The 23,908-nt window shown below is 37.7% G+C and overlaps 1 pseudogene; it reads left to right on the forward strand.

Moving 5' to 3' along the window:
• Nucleotides 1-22,753: 22,753 nt before the first annotated feature.
• Nucleotides 22,754-23,567, forward strand: LOC101440363 (mediator of RNA polymerase II transcription subunit 4 pseudogene; annotated as a pseudogene).
• The last annotated feature ends 341 nt before the right edge of the window (nt 23,568-23,908 follow it).

A 23,908-nucleotide genomic window follows, 5' to 3' on the forward strand; every position in this document is an offset into this window, starting at 1 on the left:
TTTCCATCCTCAATTTTATAAGGAAGAGAAAGTCCTTTAGTAGAGATTTTGCTAAATATATAAAACAATACTCAGTAATTAATTTGATGCTGTTTATGGTTGGTCTTTAAAAATATTCCAAATGAATTTTTAATTTTCTTTATCAAACCACCATGGTTATTGATCCTCATAAGTCTCATTCCTATCCTCCACCTCTTCAGGTTGCATCTTTTCACTCAGTGTGTAAAATTCTCAATTTTCCCTAGATATAATTTTCCATATATCTTCTACTTCAGGGTGCATCATGATGTTTAAACACACAGCCTTGGGTACAAGAAGGAGAGTATTCATTGTTTACCTCTGTTCTGTATTACCTCAGGTATATTCAGAAGTAATTTGCTTCACAATTTTAAGTCTGGAAATGAATACAATGAGTAAGATACCTATTCTTCATTAAATGTTAAAAACTTGAGTTAAAAGAGTATAATAAAAACCTACATAGGGCATATATACTTCCTAATAACTTGCAAATAAATATAAGAAATTGTTCCTAGGCTCAAATGTGAGACGGGTGATCACTGATGCAAGTGTCAGTAATTGGGAGATGTGTGGGGGTGCATTTTGGAAATGAGTCTATGGTATATGAATGTGTTCAAATGGTCATGGGGTGTTGTCTCAGTGGGTGGAAACCTACACAATAATTGAAAGAATATTAAATTCCCATCCTGGGAAGTCCTGATACATTCTCTAATAGAGCAGCAAGAATCCCTAGATTACATGGGCCATGACTAGCAAGGGAAGACAGACCAATACTTCAGGCTCTTGACATTGATGTCTGTATTTATGAACCTTGATCTTGTCAAATTGAAACTTAGCTTAATATCATATATTGCCTAATAGTACCTCCTCTTTGTTACTCAAATATGGCCTCTCTCTAAGCAAACTCAGCAGTATGCTCACTGCCTTCCCTCCCCGGTATGGGATATGAGTCCCAGGGATGAGCCTTCCTGGCACTGAGGGATTGTTACCAAGCACCAACTAGCAATGCATTTGGAAAATACCTTGACCAAAAGGTGGTAATATTCACTACAAATGAATTTTTATTGTTAAGAGATTTCAGAGTGACATAGGAGGTCAATCTAGAGGTTACACTTATGCACATCTCAGAAGGATCTCATTGACTTCCACAGGAAACAGTGCCTCAAACTGTATGGCTCCTGAGGGTTCTAGAGTAATCTAGACACTAAAGTCATGGCAAAGAAACTCAATAATTCAGCACCCTGTCTTTCAACTGTTCTTTGATATGCTCTCCAATATAATAGATTGATTCATTTATAATTTCCCTACACATGTCACTTCTGCCTTTTTTATTTGAACTTTTAATTAGCATTATACTCATTAAAGATTTAAACTTAAATCTTTGGTCTATTCATATTCTGGTTGAGCCTTGCATATCAGCAAAGTTATAAGACCTACTCTCCAGTTCACTGGACTCACCCAGGACAAATAACTAAAGGGTGATAATGGACAACGCCCATCCAAAACAGAGAGGATCCACAACTGCAAGCAAGACAGTTCCATCCACCTACTCCATGGAATCTAAGATCCCTCTCAATCAGAAAACCTCAAATCCTTGAGATTCAGGAATGGAGTACTCTGGGAGGATGGACTCAGTGTAGCAAGGAATGTCTTGACCATTTCTCAAAAACAATGGAGGAAGGGCAAAAAGATATCCCAGGGAGGTGCTCTGGGGATCTGCAGAGCAAGAGAATTCTGTGCATCATTCAGGAGGGAGAGTGACAGAGATACAAAAAGACCAAAGGAAAACATTTAGTTATTCACTCCTGTGGCTAGGAATGGCACATATCCTCCCCCCACAAGGTGAATAGCTTCAATAGAATCCTTGGCTCATTGTGGCCAACTGAGAGGGGGAAAGTGGTTACTATGGGAGAAGAACCACTAAAGGGATCTGGAGGAGAAGAAAGAGGTTTCTCTTCAGTGAAATTGGCCAACTGATCCCACTTTGAATCTCAGGTATAGCCAGCCTAACAAGTGGAAGTTGCAAGTGACCCATCTGTGGGGGGAGCTGAAGGGCAAATAAGTGTGCAGCAGGCACTCAGCAAACTGAGAGAGAGAGAAATGTAATTGGGAGGGGAAATAATGTAGGCATAACAGAATAGAAAAAATAAAAATAAGGAGCCCAGCCATAGCTGAAATGGCCTAAGGAGGGGGGTTCAGAGCAGATAAGTTGTTGCAGCCACTGGCCCTGGGGAGTGAAGGCCACTATGTCAGTGAGGAGGTGGGCTAGCAGCCTTAGAGAGAAGGTAGCCAGCAGAGAGAGCAAATTATTAGAAACCCAACTTGCCTGAGGGGATAGAAGGAGGGGAAAGGCAGATAAACTAGAAAGAACTAAGCTATGGAATATGTGTAGATCAGGGGATGAATGTCTCCCTCAATCTACTAGGTCCTTGGTTCAATTCACAGTACTGCTTAAGAGAAGGGATGCAGAAGGTGGTTCAGTAGGTTGTCAGGCATACAGCTGGTACCTTGTGACATGGAATTTATAGAGATTTTAAAAATTCTGTTCTATATTTTTTATTTTTTCTCATTTTTTCATTCTTTATTTTATTCTTTAAAATCATGTACCTTATCTGGGGAGGGCAGCTACAGAGTGATTCCTTGCTAAACACTGGCACCCTGAGATGATTCCTTGTGGCCTAAGAGGGAAGTATGCTTTTCCTAAGTTCTTTTCTTTTTCCTTTTCTTCTCCTTTTCTTTTCTTTTCTTTTCTTTTCTTTTCTTTTCTTTTCTTTTCTTTTCTTTTCTTTTTGGTATTTTCTCTCTTTCTTTTTTCCTTTTCCTTCTTATTTTCTCCTTAGGTTCTTTATTCATTTTCTTTCTTTCATTTTATCATTTTGCATTGTTTTTCTTTCATTCCAACTTCTCTTGATTGGTCTTCATTTTTTCCCCTAATCTTGTCTTTTCTTCCTGGTATTTTATATTCTATCTTATTTCTAGTTTTTTTTCCTTTCTTAAAAATTCTTATACCTTTGTTCTTTTTATGATTTTGCACTTTAATTACTTATTTTTTCCTGACTCTTTTTTAGTTCCTTTTCTATCTTCTTTTTATTATTACTATTATTCTTTTTCTCTTCTTCCCTCTTTCCTTTTCTATGGTTTTAACATTTTTTTTTTCAGGGAAACAGGGACAACTACAATGATGTAGAATAAGTGAAATCAACTGTCAAAGGGGAACAAATAGGAAGAGATGCAAAACACTGAATAATAAAAAATGACCAAATAATATTATGAATCAACTTAAGGAAGTGAAAGAATATTAAGACACAGAACATAAAGAAGAAATTGTGAACATACATAAAAAGATAATAGATCTGGTCTAGATAAATGGCACCACATAACAAATGAACATTCTAGAAGGCTATAACAGAAAATTTGAACAGAGTAAAGAATTAGTGATACAACTTAAATTACACAGTAGAACAGATAGGTCAAAGTGGAATGACATCATGTTATTTACAAATGTATGCATTATAGGTATCCTTGAGGGACAAGAGAAGGAAAAGGGGGCCGAGAGTTGGAGGAAATAATCACTAAAAATTTCATAACTCTTCTGAGGGACATGGACATAAATGTCCAGGAGCAGAGTAAATAGTACATATCCTATCCCAAGACATAATATTTATCAAATTATGTAATGCTCAAGACAAAGAGAGAATACTGAAAGCAGCAAGAGAAAAGAGATTCGTCACATACAAGGGAAGCTTAATAAGATTAAGCACTGATTTCTCATCTGAAACCATGTAGGCAAGAAGGTAGTGGTATGACATACTTTAAGTGCTAAAAGAAATATCTGTATGCCAAGAATTCTCTATCTAGCAAAGATGGAATTCAAAAATGAGGGAGAATTAAAAATATTCACTGATAAATCAGAGTATTTGTCAATAAGAGACTTGCCTTTCAACAAATACTAAAGGGAATTCTAGAGGGTGAAAGGAAAAAAAAAACAAAAGACAGCATTGGAGGAGAGTGTATAAAGGAAAATTACGAGTTAGAATAATAAAAAATTATGGCATACACACAACTAAAGGAAAATTGGCTAATGTAAGTATTGTCTTAACAGTAATATCATTGTTAATGGATTAAACTCTTCAAACAGGAGACAGAGATTGGCAGAATGGATAAGGAAATATGATTATCAATGTGCTGTTTACAAGAAACTCACCTTAAATCCAGGAACAAAAAGATGTTGCAAGTGAATGGTTGAAAAATAATTTTACAAGCAAAGAATAAACAAAAAAGAGGAGTGACTATATTAATATTGGACAAAATAGTTTTTAATTACAACATTATTCTATGAGACAAAGAAGAACATTATATATTAATAAAAGGGGTAATCTGTTAAGAAGAAAGAACAATCATGGATATTTTTCACATAACCATGGTGCCCAAAAATGCATGAAACAATCATTGGAAAAACAAAGAGGATAATTTGATGCCTCTACATATATATTGCGGAAACTTAATAAATAATTATCACCATCAGACAAAATATCTTGATGTAGGGACAATAAAGAAACAGAGATCTTGAATAGTAAGTCAGAGGATTTGGACCTAATAGACATACACAGAATCTTACAACCCAACATAGCAGGATATACTTTCTTCTCAACCACGTATTGTTCATTCTTCTGAACAGACTACATGCTAGGTTACTGTTGGGGGCAGTAAAAATGAGCACACACTGAATTTAGCAGAGCCAGCAGCATGGCCGCCGGAGTGGAGCCAACTTTCCTATTTGAGTAAGCTATAATTAGTTCACCACAACATGGCGGGTCCCACATCATGGCAGAACTCAAATCTGCCCTGTTACTTCCTCATTCTTCTTCCCCCTCAGTTCTTTGTTCTCTGTCTTCCCGCCACTGCCCAGGCTGATAAGATAATGCCCAGGCACAAGGCGCAAAACTAAGGTCTGCCTCCCTCCCCGGCAAGAGCAACAACCAATCCTTAGCCTCCACTACCTCACTCCCTGCTCCTCCCCCTCCCGAGGGTATATATACTTTGCCCCCTTTAATAAAGTTGCAGTTTGATCAGAACCCTGTCTTGCTGTCATTCTTTGAGTCTCTTGTCCCACCATTCTTTCTCAGCAGGTTTCGGGTCTCCGTTGCCGTCCCGTGGGCCGGGACAGGTTACAGAGCAAGTATCAACACATTCAGAGAGATTGAAGTTATACAACATAATTTCTTAGACTACAATGGAATGAACCTAGAAATTAATAAAGAGCAGAGAAAGAGAGTAGGCACATATATACAGAAGTTAAACAACACCCTCTTAGACCATCAGTGAGTAAAGGAGGAAATTGCAAAAGAAATCAGTAACTACAAAGAAACGACTGAAAATGAGAACACGAAAATATCAAAACCTATGAGATGCAGCAAAAACAGTTTTGAGAGGTAAATGTATAGCCACAATTACTTATATATAAAAAGATGAAAGCTAAAATTGAAGTCCTTACTGCACACTCAGAAGAACTAGAAAGAGAACAACAAACTAATGCCAAAGCAAATAGAAGGAAGGAAATATAAAAATTAGAGCAGAATTAAATGATATTGAGAATTTTTAAAAAGCACTAGAAAAAATGAATAAAACCAAAAGCTGGTTCTTTAAGAAGATTGATAAAATTGACAAATTCTTGCCTAGACTAACAAAGAAAAAAGTGAGAAGATGAAAATGCATAAAATAAAAAATGAGAGAGGTGATATCACTACTGAGCCCAAAGAAAAAGGATATAAAAACAGGATACTTTCAAAAATTGTAAGGCAACAATCTGGATAACTTGGATGAAAAGCACAAATTTCTAGAAACACACAAGCAGCCACATTGAAGAAAGAAGAAATTGATGAATGCAGCAGACAAATCAAAAGTAACAAGATTGAGTTAGTCATCAAAAAATGTCCCAACCAAGAAAAGCCTAGCACCAGCTGGCCTCACAGGTGAATTCTACCAATCACTCCAGAAAGAATTAATACCCAATCATGCTTAAAATCTTCACACAGAAAAATTAGCAGTGGAGGGAATATTGCCTAAGTCTATGATACCAACATCACCCTAATTCCAAAGCCACATAAAGAAGCCACAAGATTGTATTTGTTCTTTTAGCTTAGTATTCCATTGTATGTATAGACCACATTTTATTTATTCATTCATCTGTTGATGGGCATTTGGGAGGAGGAATAGAATATGGATTAGAGTGGACTTACCAGTGATCTGCAGTGGAACTATTGTGATTAGTAATGGAAGAAATTGTAGCATTGATGTGGAGAAAGTGACCATGGTAGTTGCTCATGGTAGGGAAAGGGAAGAAGAGATATGATGTGGATGCATTTTCAGGATTTGGAGTTGTCCTGGGTGGTGCTGCAGGGACAGATGCTGGACATTGTGTGTCCTGTCATGGCCCACTGGGTGGACTGGGGGAGAGTGTAGACTACAGTGTATCCCACTGTCCATGTGGTGCAGCAGTGCTCCAAAATGTATTCACCAGATGCAATGAATGTGCCACGATGAATGAAGAGGTTGTTGATGCTTAAGAGGAGTGGGGATATATGGGGAACTCACATTTTTTAATGTAACATTTAAAAGAAAATAAAGAAGAAAAAAAGCCACAAGAAAAGAAAACTGTAGACCAATCTCTAATGAATCTGGATGCTAAAATTCTCAATAAAATACTAAACAAATCCAACAACCTGTCAAATGAATTATGCACCATGATCAAGTGGTTTTTAACTCCTATATGAAAGGATGATTCAACATAAGAAAATGAAGCAATGTATTACACCACATTAACTGATTGACAGAGAAAAGTCACATGACCTTCTCTATTGATGTATAAAAGAATTTGACAAAATACAACATCTTTTCTTGATTAAAAAAACCACTTCAAAAGATAGGAATAGAAGGAAAATTCCTCAACATCTAAAGGGTATATATGGAAAACCCACAGCTAAATCATATTCCATAGTGAAATGCTAAAGGCTTTCCCTCTAAGACTAGGAAAAAGACAATGATGCACACTGTATATACTTTATTAGACATTGTTTTAGAAGTCCTCACTTAAGAACCCAGGCAAGAAAATTAATAAAAGACATCGAAATTATAAAGGAAGAAGTAGTAATCTCACTATTTGCAGTGACATGATCTTGTACATAGCAAACACTGAATTATTTACATAAAAGTTTCTAGACTTGATAAATGAGTTCAATAAAGTGGCAGAATATAATATAAACCGGTGAAAATCATGGCGATGGGAAGGAATGCGCCTGGGGCATGAGTCTAAGGTACACGAATATGTGGAAGTGCTCATGGGGCAATGTCTCATCAAATTTTTCTTTATGCTTAGCCAGTGTCTTCTTAATATCACTTATGTCTTTTATTTATTTTGTTCCTTTGACTGGGCCATCTCTCCCTGTTTCCTAATATGGCTTATAATTTGTTGATGATGTCTAGGTATCTGATATGTTGGTAAATTTACTTTGATGGACAATTTCTCTTTCTTGCCTATTATTAGTTTTTTTCACAGTTCTCTGATATTTGGTTCAACATATCTTAAGTCTTTAAAATTGCCCAGCTTAAGTTATCAAAATCATGCCAAGGACTTACTAGTAGGGTACAGACTTTTTTGCCGGGGTACAGTAAAGAGAGCTCTAAAAACAGTTTTTGGTTTAAATTATGGTTTGCATTTTAGACCATATATTTTTATAAATTTTGATGCAATTTGACATGACCTGTATCCATCATAGCAAGAAAATATAGAACACTTCCATCACCCCAAAGTGCACCTTGTTCCATCTATTCTATTCCTCCCTCCTCCTCCCCTCAGGACCCATAGCAACCACCAGGCTTCACTCCTTGAAGAACAAGATTCAGAGTTACTTGCAACAATACCAAGGACTTGAAACACTGGTTTCTCCTCCCCAATTAGACACTGCCCATGCTCTCATTAGACTCTCACCCCTTTATTTGAGAACACAGTAAGCATCCCCAGGATGGGAGTCAACCATCTTGCTGCTCATTTTGTGGGTCTTCATCCACTGATATAACACACTATGGCAAGATTAACATTCACATACTCCCTAGAAACCTGTCCCAGGTGCACTCTATCCCAAATGTTCCTCACATCCAACACCCCAAGCCAGCAACCCTCACTTGTTGTATTGCTGAAAGAGCATTCCCAACATTGTAGTTTCAACCATGTACCTGGTAATCCCCAGTGTTTACCTACTCCTTCCCCAACCCTACCCCCAGTTCCATGAACATTCCAACCCACCCTTCCCATCCTACCCTCCTGACAAACCAGCATTGCATAACTCAACAGAATCATTACACCACTGTCATGTCCCTCCACTACAACTGCACACTTCCACCTTACCATATATTTTGCCCATATGGGCGTTGGCTCACAACCTTCTTTTCCTTTTCTGTTTCCTGTAAACCTATCTTCCAGGCTCTAGTAGTAGCTTGTTTCAGTATTTGTACATCAGTTGTAACAAACATACTTTCCACATTTAAAATGTTATTAATATGGGAAGGGGGAAAAGGGGAAGGATATTGTGTATGTGGGAGTCCCCTATATTAGGTGTGTGGCTTTTCTGCAACCTAAAACTTCTTTGAGGAAAAATGAAACAAAAACACTGGGGGAATAAACAGAAGAAAATGTCACTGCACATATAGGATAATAGATCTTAGAGTGATGAAAGGCAAAATGTAAAAAAAATATATTTTTTTCATTTTTTTATAATCCAAAATTTTTACTTATTTTTGTTTTTTTAAATTGTATTTATTTTCAAAACTATCATTAATATTTCATTTTCTTTTTAATGATACTTGGCTATTTTATTGGCTTCATTTTTGAAGAAGTTTTGAATAATAGAGGGGTTATAACTATATCAGGGGGATCATTAGTACAGGGTGTCAGTGTTGGGGGATACATGGGAGGAAGCTCACATGGGAATACATACAAGACATATAAATGTGTTCAAATGTCATGGGGCATTGTAATGGTTGGTGAAGTGTGACACAATAACTGAAGGAATCTCAAATACCCATCCTGGGGAGCTCTCTCACATTCTTTAATGGATCAGCAAGAACCCCTGGGTACAGGGTCAATGACTAGTGAAGGAGGATGTTCCATTGATGGATCCTTGATGTTGGTGACTGTGCATATGAACCTTTACTCTTAAAATGAAAATTTAGCCTGGTATTATAGGGTACCTAAGAGCTGCCTCCTGGAAGCCTTCTTGTTGCTCAAATGTGGCCTCTCTCTAACCCAAACTCAGCACAGAAATACATTACCTTCCCCCTAGCATAGGACATTAGTCCTGGAGATGATCCTCCCTGGAACTGAGGGATCACTACCAAACATTAACCCCTATGCAACTGGAAAAAGACCTTGACAAAAAGGGTGAAAAGGTAAAGACAAATGAATTTATATGGTTAAGAGACTTAAAAGTGATCTGGGAGCCCAGAGGTTATGCTTATGCATGTCCCAGCAGGATCTCTTTGACTGTCAAAGTATATACTACCCCAAATAGCAGAGCTCCTGAGGGCTCTGGAGACATGGAGACAGTATAGTCAAGGCAGATAGCTCAGGAGTTTGGTGCCTTGCCAGTGAAATCTGCTTTGGAATTTATGCCCCCCCAATGTGGCAGAGTTGGACTCAGTTGTGGTTCCCCTACACACGGCTCTTCTAATCTTCTATTTGAACCTATAATTAGTACTAGAGTACTAAATAAATAAATAAATCTTTTTAAAAAAAGAAAATTACCATACGAAGGAACCGTGAGAGTTCAGAGCAATGAGCAAGAGTCCCATCCATCGGCCCTATGGGATCACAGCCCCTCTCAATTAGAGGTAGAGTGGGCATCACTGTCCCAGAACTCTCAGGATGGTGGAATGAGCTATGAACTAAAGTAAACTTACTGGTATTCTACTATAAACTTATTGTGATTCTAACAATGGAAGAAAGTATGTAAATGATGTGGAGACAGTGGACACTGGAGGTGCTTAGGACAAAGGGAAAAGCAGGTGTAATGCAGGGACAATTTTGTGACTTGGGAATTGTCTTGAATGATATTGCAATGACAGATGCAGACCATTATGTATCTTGTTATAACCTACAGAATTGTGTGGGAGAGAGTGTAAACTACAATGTAAACTTTAATCCATAATTAGTGGCAATGCTCCAAAATGTTTTCTTCAGTTACAATGAATGTACCTCACTGTTGAAGGATGTTGTTAATATGGGAGAAAATATGGGAGGTGGGGGGAGTGGGTCATATGAGAATCCCCTATATTTTTTTATGTGACATCTGTATAATCTAAGTACCTTTAAAAAATAAAAAATAAAATAAAAGCAGTTTCTGTCCATGTAATTTCCAGACCAGCCAGCAAGGGCTACAATTGACAGAAGTGCAATGAGCCAAGGTTTTTACCCTCACTTAATATCTTGGGGGTTTGGGAGGGGACTCCTTCCTGGTGGCTGGGAGGCATAGAAACTTACAGTTTGTTTAGCTACTTTGTCTCTCTGTTCCTCACTCTCCTGGAAGTTGTGAAGCACTATCCTAGTATGCTGATCCCCAAAGCAGTTCATTCAGGCAGCTTTTCACTCTTTCTCCATTGTTTTTGTGCTTGAGCTGAGCCTTATCTGTCTAATCTGTTGCCATATTCCCACAATCCCTACACTGTCTTTTTTGATGGTCATTGCATAGTTCTGGTTTGAGTCTTCTATTTAATTGCCCCCATTTATTTCGGTGAGTTGATAGCAAGCATGAAAGGTCTGTCTTTTGTATTGGCAATGTGCCCATTCTTGGGTCCTGTCTTCTGTAAATGAGGTAAATTGGTTTGATTTGAATTGGGATTATTTTAATATGTGGCATAGGTGTTTCTTGAGGCAGCAATAGTGGCCTCAGCATTTGTATGTTGCATGGAATTTTCCCATACCTGGCATATGAGTCTACAGCATAAAGACAGCACTGGAACTCATGTCTAAAGACAAAGATTTAATGTTGTGAAGATTCCACACACATTTGAGTTATGATTGTTATGCTCATGTGTCAATTTGACCAGGTAATGGTGCTCAGTTTTTTTGGTTAGGCAAGCACTGACTTAATTGCACTGTGAGGACATTTCATGGACTTAAACTGTCAGTGAATTCATTCCATCTATGGCTGATTACCTCTACAATCAACTGAGGTGATTCCCTTCAGCAATGAGGAACTCCTCACATAGTCAGTTGAAGGCCTTAAAAGGAGAAATTATTTCAGACATCAGGAGAGAGAAATCCCATCTTTATTTCAACCAGCAAGCTTCTGCTAGGAAATTCTTAGAGGATCTTCCTGAGAATTCCTGGCTTGAACCTACCCTACTGAATTCAGACTCATACCTGCCCAAGTCACGTGAAACAATTATACAAAACCACATAATATTTACAGATACCTCCTATCAGTTCTGTTTCTATAGTGAACCCTGCATAATGCATGGGAACTATGTTCCAGCTGATGTGTCCCAGCTCAAAACCTTGTATGATCTGGTCTCATTGGAAAGAGTCACATGACTATATTTCATTGTTGGCTTTTACTTCTTTAGGGTGATTCATTCTGATTTGGCCGACTCTTGCATCTGATGTGGGTTTCCATGTCCCATTCAGTGGTGATCCGGCAGTCAATCATGACAACCTGTTGGGTGCATGCTTGGTCAGCAGAGGAATTTTATTTTTGGTTTTGCCTTAAATAGCCCTTTGTCCTGGACATCAACTTAGGTAAGAAATATTGATGGATCACATTGGACTCCATGAAGGGAGCCTGAATATTGTGCCTGTGTGGATAGCAGAATAGACCAAACCACTTGCCTATGAGCCACCAGCTGCCTGTGTGCACAGACGTGGTGTGATGGTGAGTCCATGGTGCAAAGGGTGGCAAATGGCAAAATAGTGATCATAGGACATTACAATAAAGAAGGTCAGCTCTGCTGATGCAAAGAGGATAAAGAGGAAAATCTGAGAGGCACATGCTAAAAGAGAAATCAATTTATTGCCTGTCAGAGAATTCACAACCATTTGGGGAAGATTAACTGAAATGCAACAAAGATCTTTAAGAGATAAATTTGCAATAAAGAAATACATTGGAGAGTGCAGATGTGGGTTGGTTACAATTGCAGTAAAAGTTAAAAGATTCCCAGCCAAGGCACCTAGATAAATCACTAAGAATATCAGAACTTACGAGGCTTGTATCTCTCGGGAGGTTGAGATATCCATGAGGAGGAATTCTGTGTATATAGTGAAATTACCTTTGTCTTCCCTGATGTCAAAGTATAATATAATAAAATATGCTAAAAATGAGATGGAGACAGCTCACATTACTTGAAAATAAAATGCCACTATTGTTATCAATATATGGCTTTTCACCAGGAATTCAGTATAAAGTAAATGGAAAAAAGACACTTTGAAATGAATGAATGCACATATTTCTCTTCATTTTCTTTCCCAACTGTCACAATATATCAATTTTAACATTCTCAGAATCATAGAATCTAAATTTATTAAATTATTTAAAATAAATCAAGACATAAACATTTCAGTTATTGAGTCAAATATTCACTTTTGCAGGAAAATATCTTTTCAGACTGTGCCTGGATTACTTTCTCATTTTCTTCGTTTGTGAATGGTCATCCAGATGTACTGTGTAAAAGAGACTCTCCACAGCCTATTTGTTTGCAGAGTCCACAGCTATTGCTGAGGCTGTTTTTGTACCATCAGACTAGTATATTTACTGACAACTCAGGTTCTTTGGTCAGCTGACTTAGTGTTCCTATAAAAAAATGTTAATCATTTGCTATGAGTTCTTTTGAGAATGATTAATCTAAAGGAGTTGAAATGGAGTATGCCTCACTACTCTTTCATTTCAGTTGTAATATTAGACACTCCTGTAAATGATTTCTGTCTTCCTTTGCCTCACAGTCCATAAATGATTTTATTTAATTCCAATAATAATCAATTCCATTTTACTGTTATATTGTGTGCCAGAGTTCCCTTGCTGTCTATCTAGTTAAACTTTTCACCTCCTGTGCACTGCATCTGAGAAACACATCCCACTGGACATCACTCCTCTTCAAAGCACCCTTCCTTCTTCAGGCATGGATTCCTATATTTGATGAAAAACTAATTTTTGGCCAGGTATTTTGCCTATATGCTTTTTTAGATTTTACTGAATTATCCTTATTCAAAATAACTACAGTAACAAAACTATTTTACTTGTGCTTATCTTGAAGTACTCCATACCATAAATACAAACTTTCCATCTGAATTATACTTTCAGCTCTAAAATTAATATTGAGGGGTATCACTTCAGAATTACTTCTTTTTTATGTGTGGAAAACATAGAATAGAGGGAAATATCTATAAGAACATTAAAATTTTTAATCTTACTAATATTTTACTTATATAATCCACTTTAATGAAAGCAGTACACTATTTGGCTACCTTTTTTGTGACAATAATCATAGTAATGACATTCTGACACAATTCACTTTGTTGAATATACACATATGAATTTCCAGTATATTTGCAAATTATATGCAAGTTATTTTATTTAATAAACTTTCAGTTATGCACGTTACTTCTATCAACCTCTCTTTCATCAATAGTGAAAGTCCTATAGGCAGAGAATTTTATTAAATGTCAAAGACAATACTTGGTATTTAAGTTGATACTATTGACCTAAGAGCAGGTTGGACACATCCAGATTTCCAGATGATTTTAAAAATTTCCTCTATCAAAACCATGCATTGTAATTGCTCTTTTGAAGTCTTATTCCTACTCTCCATCTTTACAGATTTCCTTGTTCTCCTTGTTCTGTACAAATTCTCAAGTTTCCCTTCTGCTTCCGAGTGCATTGTGATGGCAAAATTGATAGTCTTGGGTGTAAGAGGAAAAGAGAGAGAGATTTCAAGTATTTTCTGGACATTACTACCTCAAGAATATGTAGAAAATCTTTATTTCACAATTTCAAAATATGAGAAAAAACAAAATGAGAAGGATAATTATTCTTTATGAATTGTTAAACACATGAAGTATAATATATTCAAAATCTACATAGAGCATATCTAGTTCCTAAGATGGAACAAATAGATATAAGAAACTATTCATGTAAAAACTTCACTATGTCAGGTGAAGCCATTTTTGCTTACTTAGATTGATTTTGATGAAATGCATTGTTAACTCACTTTTGTCTCTGATTACCTTAGTTATCATTTACAATCTAGTTCAAACAATATTTCTTTAGTAATGCTTGTGCTAGTTTAATTTCTTGCTAATTTTGTTAACATATTTTCTATATTCTGAGCCCAGTCTATGTATCACAAACATATCATCGGGTACCATTTTTAAAACCAATGACCTATAATAAAGCTGAAATTGCATATGCTAAACATCTTGAGTCATATCACAGCTATTCCAGTGAATTTTTGATAGTCATTTTAGAGGGAAAAAACATGAATTGAAACATCCAATTATACCTAGTAAATGATGAATTACATTTATCTTCTGTAACATGGATATTTCTTTTTGCACAATTATAAAGATTTTACTAAATCTATGATCTGCTTTTTTTCTCAGATTAAAATTCGTTGAGTCACACATCTCAGGGAGATTTACATTTAGCCTTAGTCATACGATCAGTTTTGCTTCTAGATTCTTTGTATTGGTTTTCATTCTTTATGAAGCACAGATCTGGGTAATCTCTCTCAGGAGACCTGGAAGGATGATGATTTCACAATCCAGTGAGACCAATTTTCTCTTCACTCCTGATTTGTAAGGATACAGTAGTTATACTTTTGAGATTTAGTTAAACCTTGGGTTAAATTTGTAACAGTGCTTACTATCAATATAATTAGTGCAGATTTTTTTGTTGTTAAAAAGAAAATTAAAAAGTTTCTTAGCTCACTGTTGATTCAATACATTTTAATGATCTTATAATTATTTATATAATAATATATAAAACCTAATAAAATATATTTTCTAAGTGTTTAGGATAACATTTGGGCATGAATGAAAAGCATATATTTATAATTTACTTTAAAAAATAATTAACAAAACCAAAATATTTTCCAGTAGCCACTGAAGTAAAGAAAAATGGAATACAGAGAGGAAGCCAAGATGGCAGCAGAGTAAGGAGCTCCTGGAGTCAGCTTGTGATACAGGTCAGTTGGTGGTCACTCAGAACTACCTAAAGCACCTGTTTGGGGGCCCCAACAGAACAGAGGAGTGTCTCACAACATCCTTGAGAGTGTGGAAGGAGAGTATGCCCATCTGCAGAGAGGATTCATGAGTAGAGCCCTCCACACCATGGAGGTTGATTCCTGTGGCACAAGCTGCCTCAGTAGCTATTCTATGGCTTGAATTGGAAGTTCCATTTCCCAAAAATAGAGGAGGAAGACATGGTGTGGCACTGACTCCAGCTACTGATTAGTGGACTCAGCAGGCTCAAATATAATCTTAGGAACAACTAAACTTTGAGCATGTCCAGGTCAGAGGGAGGCCAGTGGCTGCCATTTAGACTCCTTCCCTGACATGAGGGGAAGCAGGGCTGATTGAAAGTCACAGTGCTGATAAGTACAAGATTCTTTCCACCCACATCAGGTTGAAGTTCTAGCCTAAACCCAAACCCCACCTCTGGCAGGGAGGAAGGTGGGGGGACCTGCACCTCTCTCTGGGAACCTGCAAGCCATGCCACCTAGGCCGATGCCCATGCTAATCTACCAGTGCAAGCCACCTTGGTAGCTATTCCATGGCTGGAGTTAGACGCTCCATTTCCCATAAGTAGTGGAGGAAGGGACTGTTGTTCACTGACCTTAACTACAGATTAGTGGACTCAGATGGCTAAAGAAATAGCTAGGGCTTGAGCCTGTCCAAGTGGGAAAGAGTCTGGTAGCCACCATTTTGACTCTTCCCCCAGCATGAGGGGAAGCCCAGCTGACTGAAAATCCAGTGAAGTTAGGGACAGGCTTCTTTCCACCAAGATCTGACTGCAGCCCTAGCCTAGGCTCCAGCCCCACTTCCAGTAGAGAGGAGGCTGGTGGAGCCTGCAGCAGGCTTTCCAGGCAACTGCAAGTGCTCTCCACTGGCACAGACTGAATACTAGGTCACCTGGGGCTGCATGCCCACAAGCTAATAGGATAAGAGAGGTACTGTGTATCCTTGGTCTTTCTGGGCAATGGTAGGAGTTTTCAGCCCACATGAGCTGGTTTGTTGAAAGCATTTGTGCCCATCTCCACCTCTGTCCTCATAGGATAGGAGGGAGCTGGTATTCCCTCAACCTCTCAGGGCAACTTTGGGCAATTTGACCTGCACAAGCCCAATCATTGGGCATCTGTGGCTCCACCCTCATCTCCAATAAGACAAGAGATAGACTGTGTTTGCCCAGCATCTCTGGGTAACTGCAGGTGCTTTTGGAGATAAGAAGAGGGTTGAGAAGAACTCTCATGCTTAATATATGTAGAAGTTTTAATTAACTTGACTGTAAAAATGTGGGTAGAGTTGATGGTAACACATTATAGTAAGTAGCAACTGGCTTATAAATGGAATTGTGGCTGAAAAGGGTAGTTTGGGGAAGTGGATTTCAAATGAAAGAAAGCTAAAGAATAATCTAGGGATTGACTAACACAGTGAACCCAGAGGAGGATGAGAATTATGGTTGAGGGCACAAATGCAAGAATTTTCTTCTGTGAGCTAGAGCAGATCTACCTGACTACTGCAGGGTGGTCAGAAAGTGAAGAAGCATGGGAAAACTACAATTAGTGTGACCTATAGATTGTGGTCAACAGCAATACTCTAATCTTCTTACATCAATACCAAAGATGGACTGTTTTGATAATGGAGGTGTATAGATAAAGTGTGCCAAATATAGGCTATGGACCATGGTTGGTAGTAATAGTCTGATGATATTATCTCATCATCTGTAACAAATGTTCCACCAAGCTGTGGTGTGTTGGTGAAGTGGTGTTATATGAGAATTCTACACATGTGTATGATTGCTTTGCAAAGATTGTGAAATTATAAAATAAACATACATAACACCATACAGGGGTCTCAGAACCTCTGTAATAAAAATATATTTTAAAAAATTCAGTAGGTTGGGGGAGAAAAGACACCAAATGTAAGATAGGGGACTATAGTTAGTAGTAATATTTTGAAAATGCTCTTGCCTAGTTTGTTACAAATGTTTCACAACAATGTAAAGTGTTGGTGGAGGGGTGATATGTGAGACCCCTGTATGGTGCTATGTATGTTTACTTTATAATTTCACAACCTTTACTATTGTTTTATTGTTTATGCATGTTTATGTATGATTGATATAGTTCAATGAAAATATTAAAAATAAATATATAAAACAAATATTAACAATACCTTGAATTATAACATTTTTATATTGTTACATTATTATTATAATTAAATATTTTAAAATTATACCCCAAAGTAAATGTTTTAGTGTTGAAAGGATAATCAATACAGAAACAGGATTCATTCATGATTTTGAATATTTCAAAATAAGTAAAATAAATATGGTTACAATAGTTATTTCAAATAAGGAAATTTCAGTATATTCTAGGAAAGCATCTAGGCAAGACGTCTGCACAGGAAAAAGTCCTTTATCGAATATTGGGATTCACAGCTGATTGCAGGAAGGGTTCTTTATGAAGAATGGTGGGATGATTTTCTTAGATACTCTCTGCAGTTGAGAATGTAAGCGAGGGAATTCTAGTACACAGTACAACTGAAAAATAGAATTGTTTATTATCAGAATCAAATAAAAACTTTATGGTCTGTTGGGCAAAGAAAGAAAGAAAGTGCTCATATGGATGTTCTTATTAGAACAACTGAAATTAAAAAGTGGTGAAATATAATCTATCTGGACACCTTTGGATTAATTTTTCTCATAAGAGCATCAGAATCATTTATTATTTGTTATAGGAATAGTTTATAAGACATCCAATAGTTTATAAGGAATATGAGTGATCATCCTAGTCAACTGATATGTAAGATTGGCAGAAATATCTGTAGACTGTGCAAACCTCTCCTCCAATTGCTGGGATGACCATTCACTAAGGAAGAAAATGAGCTACTATTATCACTGGAAGTTGCCAGGTAGAGTCTGAAAAGATATTTTACTAAAATAGAATAACTGTGACTCAAAAACTGAAATGTTTTTGGGTCTTGATTTTATTTTAAAACATTTAATGAATTTAGATTCTCTGATCCTATGAATGTTGAAGTTAACATATTGGAACAATTGGGAAAGAAAATAAAAAGATAAATACATGGATTCATTGATTTCAAAATACTTTCTTTTTCCCATTTTCTTTATTCTGAATTCCTAAGGAAAAGTCACATAACTGATACTAATGGAGATATTTTATTTGTGATACATGGAGATTTTCTCCACTTAGATTTTAGCATATTTTATCATATATTGCTTGACTAGGGGGGGCTGAAACATATCAGAAGACATGGGTAATCTATCTTCACTGAATTCCTTCTCATGGATATCTCACCTTCCTGGGAGCTCCAAGTTTTGCAAGTTCTGATATTCTTAGTGATTTATCTGGGAATCCTGACTGGGAAATTTTTAACTTTTACCATCATTGTAATCAACCTACATCTACACTCTCCAAAATATTTCTTTATTGGCAATTTATCCTTCATAGATAATTGATGCATTTCAGTTACTCTTCCCAAAATGATTGTAAATTCTTTAACAGGGAACACATTTATTTCTGTCCTAGCATGTGACTCTCAGATTTTCTTGTTTATCTTCTTTGCAGCCACAGAGCTGGCCTACCTTGTGGTGATGTTCTGTGATTGCTATGTTGCCATTTGCAACCCTCTGCACTATGGGCTCATCATCACACCATGTCTGCACACAGGCAGCGGGTGGCGCATGGGCAAGTAGGCTGGTCTATTCCATCATCCATGCAGGCAACATATTCAGGCTTCCATTCACAAAGTCAAATATGATCTATCAATATTTCTGTGATGTTCCTCAAATTTTGAGGATCTCCTCATATGTTCAATTTTCTAAGTTTATGTGTGAAGTTATAAGCACTTGTATTATCTTAATACGTTCAACCTTTTTAGTCCTTTGTTGATAAATTTTCAATGGTACTTAGGATGCATTATTTGGAAGCCCATAACAAAGCATTATCGACTTGTACCTCACAGTTAGCAATTCTTATTTTGTTTGTAATTTCTTTGTTGACTGCTGTATTTGGTCCCAATACAAATAAAGCATCTCTTAGTAATCTTTTCACGGCCATGATCTATACCACGGTGCTCCCATTCACAAATCCCATCATCTACAGCCTGCAGAACAGAGAGATTTATACTACTCTACACATAATACCCAAAAGATATTTTGAGTTTCCAAGTAGATTTTTAAGTTCAACATTTCAAAAGTACAATTTACAAAAATGATGGGGGGATGGGGGTGGGAAGTGGGTTATATGGGAACCTCTTAAATTTTTTAATGTAACATCTTTGTGGTCTATTAACTTTAATAAAAAAATTAGTTCAACATTTCAGAAAAAATGAATAAAGTTAAATTTATATTTTATATATATTCTTGAAATTGAATCTATCCATGCTAAATATCACATATTCTTTACTACATAACTTTCATTTTCTTTTTGCAAATATGACAGTGTACTGTATATTTCTGCACCTTAATTTTTTCAAATGTGTTCTTATTTGCTATTCATGCATTCTTCTGGAAAACATTTTCCTTATTGTTAAAATGTTTTGAATAATGTTTTTGAATAATGTTTTGAGTGTTTTTAGTTAAAAGCAAATAATGATAGTATATGTAGAAGGCCCTGGATGGGTATCCTAACATGTGCCCATACATTTGAGATGATATCAAGGTGCTTGCTACTCTCAACCAGTATGAGAATATTAAATAGCTTGAATTAGCAAACTTAATTCAAATTACATTTTTGTATCCACCATTATAGAACTGTCTGCACCATATAATAAAATGATTTGATGTGAGGTAAAATAGCAGAATAAAATTGCAGGTTTAAATATTATTATGGCACTGAGATCCATGCTAACACTGTACTCCTTATTTAAATGTACAGTATAAAAACATGTCCCTTAACACAGAATATCTTGTGAAACCTATTGCTCTCTCCATGTGAATTGGCTGAAAAAGTGCATTCCCTCCTCAAGTCATTCAGGCTTTCTGCATGATGAAGAACAAGTAATTTCAGAGGGCTTTGTGTGTTATGGACAGTTTTAGTACACTCTGTCTAATTTCATGGTACCCACAGAAACTTGCTATGCTTATGACCTGGGATTTCAACCTGGAATGAAAAAAATATGTCATCCTAGCAGAACCAGCAAGATGGAAGCAGAGTAAGGAGCTCCTAGAGTCAGCTCCTGCTACAGGGCAGTTAGTAAACACCCAGAGCTATCTGGAGCTAACTGAAGCACCTGTTTGTGGGCTTCAGGAGGCCAGAAGAGCATTCTCCTACATACTTGAAGGAATGGAAGGAGGAGACTGCCCATCTGCAGAGAGGCTTTATAAGGAGAGCTTTCCATGCCACAGAGGCTGGTACCTATCCTCCAGTGGAGGCACAAGTCACCTCAGGAGCTGTTCAGTGACTGGAATTGAAAGCCCCACTTCCCAAAAATGAGGGAGGAAGAGATGGTTGGGTACCAACTTCAGCAACTGATGAATAAATTCAGTGGACTAAGGTATAATTCTGAGAACAGCTAAAGTTTGAGCCTGTTCAAATCAGAAAGAGGCTAGTAGCCACCATCTTAACACCACATCTGGCATGAGGGGAAGTAGGGCAAACTAAAAATCACATGGCTGGGGGGACTGGCTTCCTTTCATTCAGATCAGATTGCAGCTCTAGCCTAGGCCCCCTCACCACCTCTGGCATGGAGAAAGCTGGGGGGACCTGTGCCAGCCTCTCCAGGAAATCACCCAGCCAAGCCAAAGAGGCCAGTGATCATCCTACTCTGGCAGCACAAGCCACCCCAGGAGCTACTCTGTGGATGAAGTTGGAAGCTGCATTTCCCAAAAAGAGTGGGTAGAAGATGGCAGGCTACTAATTTTGTCTACTGATTGGAAGACTCAGTTGGCTAAAGTAAAAACCTAGGAACAACTGGGGTGTGAAACTGTCCAAGTTGGAAAGAGGCTGGTGGCTGCCATTTTGACTCAGCTCCCAGCATGAAGGGAAGCTGGGCTGATCCAAAATTGCAGTGATGGTAAGAACTGGTTTCTTTCACCCAGATCAGCCTGCAGCCCTAGACTAGGCTTCATCCCCACCTTTGGCAGGGAGAAGGCTGGTGGTCCTGGTACCAGCCTATCCAGGTAACTGCAGGTATCTTTGGCTGGCACAGACTGAATAATCAGAAGTCTATTGTGGAAATGTCATCTTGGACCAGCACTGCAGATTGCTGCCCATACCTGCAGCTCCAGAAAAGAGCATGAAGCTTCATCAGTCTTTTTGGGCAACTACAGTCTAGGCCTACAAGACTTGGACTATTCCACACAGCTGTGACTCTGCCCCTATCCCTGGGAAAGGAGAAAGTTAGGAGAAGCTTCATTGGTCCCTGGGGCAATGAGGGCAGCTTGAGCCTCTACAGCTTATAGCACCAATTACATCCTTGGCTCCTATTGTACAACCAGCAAGGGAGAAAGGGCTTCCTGACTAAAGAGAAAAACTCCACCCAGAATAAATACTCTAGTAAGCCAGATGCCAAGACACCAAAAATAATTGCAATCCACACCAAGAAACAGGAAGATATGACCCAGTTAAAGGAAAAAGATAAACCTTCAGATGACATAAAGGAGTTGAGACTACAAAGAGTTGAGACTACTAATCATAGATGTTTAAACAAATCTCCTTAATGAATTCACTGAGATGGCTAAAGAGATTAAGGATATTAAGAAGACACTGAATGAGCAAAAAGAAGAATTTGAAAGCATACATAGAAAAATAGCAGATCTTATGGGAATGAAAGGTGCAATCCGTGAAATTAGAAAAACATTGGAATCATAAAATAGCAGATTTGAGGAGCCAGAAGAAAGGACTGGTGAGTTGAAGAAATGGCCTCTGAAAGTGAACATACAAAAGAACAGATGAAGAAAAGAATTAAAAAAAAAGGTACAAGGTCTCAGGGAACTAAATGACAGCAAAAGGCATGCAAACATGCATGTCATGGGTGTCCCAGAGGAAGAGAAGGGAAAAGAGGCAGAAGGAATATTTGAAGAAACCCTATTGAAGAATATAGATACCCATGTCCAAGAAGCACAACGTACTCCCATCTGAAAAAGTCTGAATAGACAAACTCTGAGAAACATACTAATCAGAATAGGAAATGCCAAAGGCAAAGAGAGAACTCTGAGAACAGCAAGAGAAAAATAGAAGTTCCAAAAAATCTACAATGGCCTCAGAGTTAATTAACACGTTCAGAAAAGTTGCAGTATTCATGATCAATACAAAATAATACACGTGTTTCTATACACTGGTAATGAGCATGCTGAGGGAAAAAAAAATTCCTTTGCAATAGTAACTAAAAGAATCATATATCTAGGAATAAATTTAACCAAGGACTTGACTTGAACGCAGAAAATGACGAAACAGTGCTTTAAAAAAACACAGAGAGTCTCCAAGCACGGATGGCTGGCCGGAGGGCAGCATGACCACCTCCTCGTGTTCAGAGAAGGAGTAGGAGCGGCCCGGAGGTGGCGGTGGAGCGGCCAGGGTAACAACACGCGAGAACGGCTGCTGTAGGCGCTGGACGACCTGGAGGTCCTGTCGAGGGAACTTGTAGAAATGTTGGCAATTTCAAGAAACCAAAAGATGCTGCAACCTGGAGAGGAAAACCAGATTCTGGAGTTGTTAATTCACAGAGATGGGGAATTTCAAGAACTAATGAAATTGGCTCTTAATCGGGGAAAAATCCATCATGAAATGCAAGTTTTAGAAAAATAAATTGAAAAGAGAGATAGTGATATTCAGTAACTACAGAAACAACTAAAGGAAGCAGAACAAATACTGGCAACAGCTGTTTACCAAGCAAAAGAAAAACTCGAATCAATAGAAAACGTGAGAAAAGGTGCTATCTTCTCTGAAGAAATAACTATAAGTATGCACACAGGATTAGTGCAAGTAATGCTGTGTGTGCCCCACTGACGTGGGTCCCAGGGGACCCACGAAGACCATACGCAACTGATTTAGAGATGAGAAGTGGGTTATTGGGTCAGATGAACAATCCTTCCACTAATGGTGTGAATGGTCATTTACCAGGAGATGCCCTTGCAGCAGGCAGGTTGCCAGATGTGCTTGCTCCACAGTATCCGTGGCAGTCAAATGATATGTCATTGAATATGTTACCACCAAATCACAGTAATGACTTTTTCTTGGAACCTCCTGGGCATGATAAAGAAAATGAAGATGATGTAGAGGTGATGTCAACTGACTCCTCAAGCAGTAGTAGTGACCCTGAGTAAGCAGGCATAAAAGACAAAAAGCATACAGAAGTGAATATTGTACAGTTATTTCTTAAGCAATAACAGGGAAATGTAAACTGCAGACTCGTAAGAACAGCCAGCTGTAGGTACTGACTATAGCAGTACTGTGCAACCAGTTACAAGTCACAGGGGGCTTACTTTTTAAAGCCCAAAGTCATGGTTCCAGTTCTCATCCACTGAATATGTAGGGAGTAATAAAAATTGACTGGATAAGGAAAAATTACTCAGTTGCAGTGCTGTCTTAACCCTGTTCTATTCCTGTTGTGTTGGGCTTGTACATAGTTCTGGAAATAAGATTTAAGAGAAATAACCCATGTATA

This window comes from Dasypus novemcinctus, chromosome 28, assembly GCF_030445035.2.
Source record: "Dasypus novemcinctus isolate mDasNov1 chromosome 28, mDasNov1.1.hap2, whole genome shotgun sequence".
In the NCBI taxonomy this organism is placed as follows: domain Eukaryota; kingdom Metazoa; phylum Chordata; class Mammalia; order Cingulata; family Dasypodidae; genus Dasypus; species Dasypus novemcinctus.